The sequence below is a fragment of the Atta cephalotes genome, assembly GCF_000143395.1.
Source record: "Atta cephalotes unplaced genomic scaffold scaffold00022, whole genome shotgun sequence".
Lineage (NCBI taxonomy): Eukaryota > Metazoa > Arthropoda > Insecta > Hymenoptera > Formicidae > Atta > Atta cephalotes.
This window is the reverse complement of record NW_012130086.1, coordinates 2,370,985-2,377,425: the sequence shown is the minus strand read 5'-3', so window position 1 is coordinate 2,377,425 and position 6,441 is coordinate 2,370,985.

Genomic DNA, 6,441 nt, shown 5'->3' with positions numbered 1-6,441 from the left:
GCACGGTAAAAAAGATGAGGGACGCGAATAGATCGACTGGCGAAAGTCAAGTAACTGAGCCTCTTTCGCGCTCGATAAGTAAAGAACAGTAATAGAAAATAAAAAGGTTCACTCGTCATTTTTATATAATTTATGATCAGAAAACGCAATGTTATTTACACGGAAAACAAATTAATTGGGTGGTACAACAAAATCTATAATTTATGCGAATTCAACATCGATAACTAAGAAGATTTGATGATTTATAATAATAAATCACTAATGTTATTCAGCTGTCAACTTTGCTATTTTAACATAGAAAATTGACTGTTTGTATATTGTAGATTTGCTGAATGCATTGAAGTTTTTTCAGCTGTATTTTTTTCCGTATAATAAAAATATTATTTAAGAGTATAATAACGTATATTAATACAGAATTACTCGAAATTAAGAATATAATTACGTTTAATAATAATATTAATATTAATAGCATATAAAATATTGATATTAATAATTTCAAAATTAAAGATGTTATATTTAATGTATAACTTTGTCAAAAGATTGAAATAATCACAAGCAACAGATGAAAGAAGAGTAAGAAAAAGAGCGGCTGTTTGCCAACGCAAGCGTAACACGTACGGACAGCGAGAAAGTGGAAGAGACGAGTTATTAAAATGTAAATATGAGAATCGACAATCTGTAACGCATCTAGTCGCGTTAAGCGCGTGTGCGCTGCTGTGTGGATAAACGTGTCGCGAATGTACGCGAGAGTACGATGACATCCGCAAATGGGCTCGACAGAGGACTTAATCGAACGAATTTTTCTCACGCATAATTCCCCATCATAGCCGCCAATGTTGACGCCCTTTAGGCGTCGCAAACGCGGCTTATACGCACGTAATTTCTCGTGATAACTTTTTTATTATGCAATTTTCAAAGTGTTAACTTTTCAGAAACTTCCTTTTTTTCTACATTTAAGAATTGCATCATATAAATAATATAAAATTTGATATTATTTTTTTGTCATATTTATAGCGTAATGTTATATATAATTTTTAAGACAAAAAAGATTTAGATTTCTTTTATATTTTCAGCTAGAATTCATTATATTACTCAATGAAATCTGAGGTTACATTAATGTTTTTGAAATTATTTTATTAAATGCTCTTAACATTAAATATACCTGTTTTACTTAAATGTTCCTTTATAATTTTATCTCTCTCGAGCTTTTCATAAAATCATAGGATAATCATCTGACGTTAATATCAATTGACATCCATTTCCCATGCCCAGGATCAACAGGATCCTGCTAATCTCTTGGAATGCCTTGAAATGCTGGAAATAAAATTCTGCTTCTGTTTTTTTACGGCGATCGCCATAAATTCGTGCAACTGATTCCATGCCTGTCTTCCTTTTCTCAAGAAGAATTCTCTCTCTTCCTCTGTTCCGTCTGTTAACAGATTTATTGGCTTATAGATTCTTCTTTCTCTAAAAACCTCTCTGGAATTTCACGGAGGTAGAGTTCCGCCCTGACTATCGGCCATTCCATCCCTATTTATCTCTTTTTATTTCCTACGATTTTCTCCGTCATCATTTCGCGATTCTTCTAAGTATTTAATGGTTGCGAATTACATACGCGAGAATAGAATAAGCATAGATTTATACGTTTTGAATTGTCAAATTTTTCAATTCATTTTTTATATGATCCTAATAAGTATTCTACGACAACTTGAACTTTTCTATAAATTAAAAATGTTTCGCATTACTTATTAATTTCGTATTTCTCTTATATTATACTTCTATAGATTTGCATGGGCTTTGATGCTCCGAACGTAATTACGTCCACTGGAATGGCGCATCTTTGACGAAGTCGAGAGCGAAAATCGTAATCCCGCGGGATGACAGCAACCGCAGCCGGTTCCTTTCCACGCTCGCCGAAATCTCATTCTTCGCCCCCTTGACGGCGACATCCTCTGGCCCCTCCGAGCCCCCGTAGCAACGTGGCCAAAGGGTCCCTTTACCATCTCCTTCGCATACCCTCCCACGTCACTCTCTCAGTCTCTCTCCCTCTCTTCGTTTCTCCGCGCCAGCGAGCGACCGCGATGGCTCATAAATATTCAATGGCCACGCGGCCAAGATAAACTAATTAAAACTTAGATCTCGGTAGTCACTTTAGATTTTTACTTACACAAGAAGCATTTCAGCGCGGCTGCTCGTCGCTCGGAAAAAAAGTCTACACGGTCCTGTCCTTTCGAAGCCGCGAATCCGATTCGACTTCTCCGTGAATGCAATGCAGAGAGGGGGTGGACACGATGACAACGCAAGGAGGACGGACGAGAGGCGGTTTGGCAAAAGGAGATGCAAAGAAAGCTTTACTCTGTACTTCTCATTAAGAAAACCACGCTCTTTCTTTCCTCTTTCGTCGTTCAAGGAAGCGAGAGCTCCCGCTTCTTAGTGCTCCCTGAGCATCTTTTTTTCTCGCAGACGCGAAACCTTAACGGATGTCGAAAGGGCGTGACAAAGGAACATAAAAGTCGCTGCTTTTGTTGCAAATTCACACTTTGTGTCATCATAACACAAAGTGCGTGGTATCATATATCACATGCAAACAGCTTCTCTTTCTCTCTCTTACAAATGTATGTACAGAAAGGACTATATAGTCCTTGGACTATATAGTTTTGCTGCAGTATCTAAAAATTTAATTACGTACAGATCTAAAAATGATTTTGTTAAATCGTCAAAATAATTATGTAGAACTTAACTATATATGTAGAACTAGTTGTTAGAATGTCAAAACTTTTTGCAGCATTATTTATCATGCTAGAGATTCCTCTACTCTACATAATTATTTTAATAATCTATGTAAAATTATTTTCAAATCCGTATTTAACTAAATTTTTAGACTTCTTTCTTTCTTCGTTTCTTTTCGTATTTTTTCATGCAAGATAATATTTCTCAGATAATATTTCAATAGAAAATAATTTCTCTCTCTTTCAAAGAGATGATGCATCTTTGAATTATTCACACATGTTCTACGTACATTAATAATTATTTCATCACATTACTTTCTATTAACTTTCTAAAATAATTTTTCACTTCCGATTGCCAGCCAAACTCTAGACAATCTTTGGTCCCGCAATCTCTTTTTCTTGTTCGCTAGTATTTTAATTCGTCGACCGTGTTTTCGCGTAACCCCCTCAAAGTCTCTCTCTCCAGCGACTCTCGTCTGGCGCAACTTATTTTTTCCTCCTTTACTCTGAGCCAGGTTTACTTAAGATATTAAAGCACTCACCCTCTTGCCGAAGCTTTTCTTCCGTTTCCCTTTTCACTTAGTCTTCTTCTTTCTATCGATAGTCGGTCTTCTTCATGGCATTCTTCCGTGAGAGTTCGGAAGCCTCCACGCTTAATTTGTAAGCAGATTTTTGCACTAATCAACGGATTTAAGGAGCTCGGATTGTCTCGTAGGCAAAAGAGAGAACGAGAAGACAGTGACACCAAAGATAGGGGACAAGAAAGTCATTTGAATTTATTTTAATTATCCTAACGAACAAGTCTCGAGGAAGCCTTAACGAATTATTTGCTCGAATATGATTGTGCAGAATTTCTAACGAAGGATCGAACGATCGTCGCTTCTCTTTAGGGTCCCTAATGTTCCACCCTCTCCTCCCTTCCCGTTCTTTCTTTCATCAATCATCGACAATGGAATGCGTGATTCATAAATCGATCGTTTTTCATTTTAATGGAAAAAAATTTGGCCTAGTTCAATGAGAGATACAATATTTAGACCATTGTTAATATGAAACTATCAAAATAAAATTTTTCCAAAATTGTAATCGTACATTTAGAATCATTTATTGTATATTATCTCCATTATGTTCTTTTATCACAAATTTTTTTTCATTAAAAAAATGTGGCATGCATCAATTTTGCATATAATAAAAATCTTGCATGCTGCACAAAATAATAACAAGTACTGGTCCATGCTGTTTCTGCTTCTCCCCCGAACATAGATAGAAACGTATATACTCGAGATAGTTTGTCGGCCGCTTTTACGGGAGAACTGCGTACGACGTATAGAAAACTGTGACGTATAATATGATAGATCGCAACGATTCTTTACGGACCTCACCCATTGTGTTCTCTCCATTGCGATCGACTAGCGTGACCAGCGCGCGACAGGGTGACTCGGCCTTTTCTATGCTACAGAAAAATCCGAGGCCATAATCCGTCTGCATAAAGTGTAATACTAACAACATAAAATGCAACTTATCTCGCATTTAATCTTTAATTGAAACACCTCGTTTTATGCTATTTTTTTCATTATATATTTTCAAGCAACAATTATTATCAAAATCATATTTTATAATAGAAATTATATAGATAATAGAAATTATATAGATTTTATATTATACACTGATGTAGACATTTGCAGTATATTTAATGACATAAGTTACTAAAGTAATTTTTTAAATTTTTTAAAAAAAGAAATATAAAGATCAACGAGCGAAGATCTACACGAGAAAAAGAACAGAAAAAAAATTTTAATGTTACTCGAGAGAGAAAGTACATTTTTAAGAATTGTAATGCTAAAGTTACGAGTAAAATTTCAACATGATCTTCGTGACTGCGCTGCTCTAATAGAATTAATTAATTCAATCATACATCTCATTAATACCGAAGCAAGCTAAGATGGTCCAAAAAGTAACGCCTGGTGTAAATCTATATCCATCCTACGCGGATCACATCGTTAGAGTTGTCTCGTGCCGTGATTCATCCGACGCGCAGGCCTCAGATATAGCATCGAACTCGCACACGCGGCCGATTTCCCCGTAAAACGTGCACGCTCTGACGTCGTTCTCCGGTGTGTCTGACTGTGGGCGGAGTGGGTTGCACATTTGCAATGCAAACGATAACACGGCGTATCGCACGAAAACGTGCACACAGAGACGCAGCCGGACGGACGTCGGAAGAGAGAGAACGAGTGGCGAAGTATCGAGAAAAGAGAATTGTCACCCTCTCTCGAGAGGATTCCGAGCACGGACATGATCTCTCTCTTCCTCTCTTTCCCTCTTGTTCCTTTTTCTCGCGCCTCCTCTCGTGCTGCCACCGCCGCGGATAGATCTGATTATCGGATGGACCACCTCGATGAAGTTATTCGCGATTTCGTAATCTGTCTGGATTTGTCTCGGTTAGGAGATTTTACAGCTCGTTTTATCGGGATTATTTCGCGTAGTCGTGATGACGCATATTGTATCGCGCCATTATCTGAAAGGGATGCCATCACGTTTTATTATTGTCGATTAACATATTTCTATCGTTGCCGGCCTCAAAAAATTTTCTTTAATCGCCGTGATTCCGATATCTAAATGAGTACTTTTATATAAAGTACACTTAAATCTCCTAAGAGAAAACTTCTGAGCTTCTTTATTCACTGCTCAAAGAAAAATAAATATAAAGTCAGTTTATTATACTTTAGATCTTTTAATTTTTCCTCACTGTAAGTAATATACTTTGTTCGGTTATCAATGCTTTTCTTTCTTTCCTGATTCAAATGTATAAAACTTACAAGTTCCAGTTTGCACTTCTTTTATATTCTACTATACATAATATATATTTAAAAAATAAAATAAATTATTAAAATATAAAATAAATTATTTTATAAAAAAAATTCTTTTTCTTGCTCTGCAAGGAAAAGAACGATGTGCCCCTCCCTTTCCTTCTTCAATATTTCTCAGACGCGCACGGAAATTTTGCGCCCCATCAATCAGCGGGAGAACAAAGTACAAACTTTTTTCTGGCACATACCACATTTCATTTACGCCGACCAGCGACGGTATCTTACGATCTCTCTGCGAAACGGTGCTGCGCCACAGCCACGCGAGCTGAACCAAGCCGGCCCAACTACGAACCTGCAGGCAACCCCTTACGGCCCCGTCATCCTTCATAACTACACTTACGCAACCCTCTTGCGCGATAGAGGCAAGCGGCAAAGTGGCAGCAACGTCGAGGTACCGAATACCGTTCCGTGGCACGCGGAACACGGAATATCCGTTTTAGAAATGAGCTTACTTTAAGGCCGCCCGACAACCCTCCTTCGTACGTGGGATCCCTCTGCGCGATGGAGATCGGTAATTAATCATTTAGGGCGGTGGTGGAACCTCCCCCCCTCTTACGAGGGGGTGGACTCTACCGAGGTTAGAATAGGCTAGGGATGGCACGGATCTTTTCGCGAGCGATTTTCAAACTCAGAAAAAGTAAACTCAAATCTCTTTTAAGTTTATTAATTTACTGGCAATTAATAATTTATTAACACACAAAACTATAAATAGAATAATCCTGCTTGTTGAATAAGGTAGTCTCTAAATCTTCCCATATGCAACTAAATGAAAGAACAGAAAAGTATATACATATTTTTTGCTCTATATATATATATATATATATATATATATATATATATATATA